At 47.9% G+C, this 407-nt stretch overlaps 1 protein-coding gene across 1 annotated transcript in view; it reads left to right on the top strand.

The window, feature by feature from the left end:
- Nucleotides 1-407, top strand: part of LOC107660683 (aquaporin-11-like) — a 3,355-nt gene that overhangs the window by 1,456 nt on the left and 1,492 nt on the right. The window lies entirely within an intron of this gene.

The raw sequence follows: 407 nt of genomic DNA, 5'->3' as shown, positions 1-407 counted from the left end.
GTCATGTCTCACTCGTGGGCGCTGGCGCTCTCTGACCTGCACGCACAGCACTCAGTGGCGGGCTTTAAATGCACGAAGAGCCCGGTTAACGCGCCTCTGCTGCAGGCCGCCGCGGTGGAGCTGAGCTGCGCGTTTGTGATGCACACTGCGGCGTTTAACGTGGAGAAAGCGGAGGAGAAATATCGGGTTCCTGCGATAGCTGCTGTCATCACTACATTAGTCTATGCAGGTGTGTACCATGGTACAAATATGCTAATATTCAGTACTATGGTACTACCACAGTACTTTATGAGCTGCGCAAGTTTTCTTATTGGCTTTTTCACCATGACCAGATCAGAGTCAGCTATCTATCTATCTATCTATCTCTATCATCATTTTTTCTATCTATCTATCTATCTATCTATCTA

The sequence above is a fragment of the Sinocyclocheilus anshuiensis genome, unplaced genomic scaffold, assembly GCF_001515605.1.
Source record: "Sinocyclocheilus anshuiensis isolate Anshui unplaced genomic scaffold, SAMN03320099.WGS_v1.1 scaffold948, whole genome shotgun sequence".
NCBI lineage: Eukaryota > Metazoa > Chordata > Actinopteri > Cypriniformes > Cyprinidae > Sinocyclocheilus > Sinocyclocheilus anshuiensis.
Note: the sequence above shows the minus strand (reverse complement) of the source record. Positions and strands in the feature narration are given on the sequence as shown.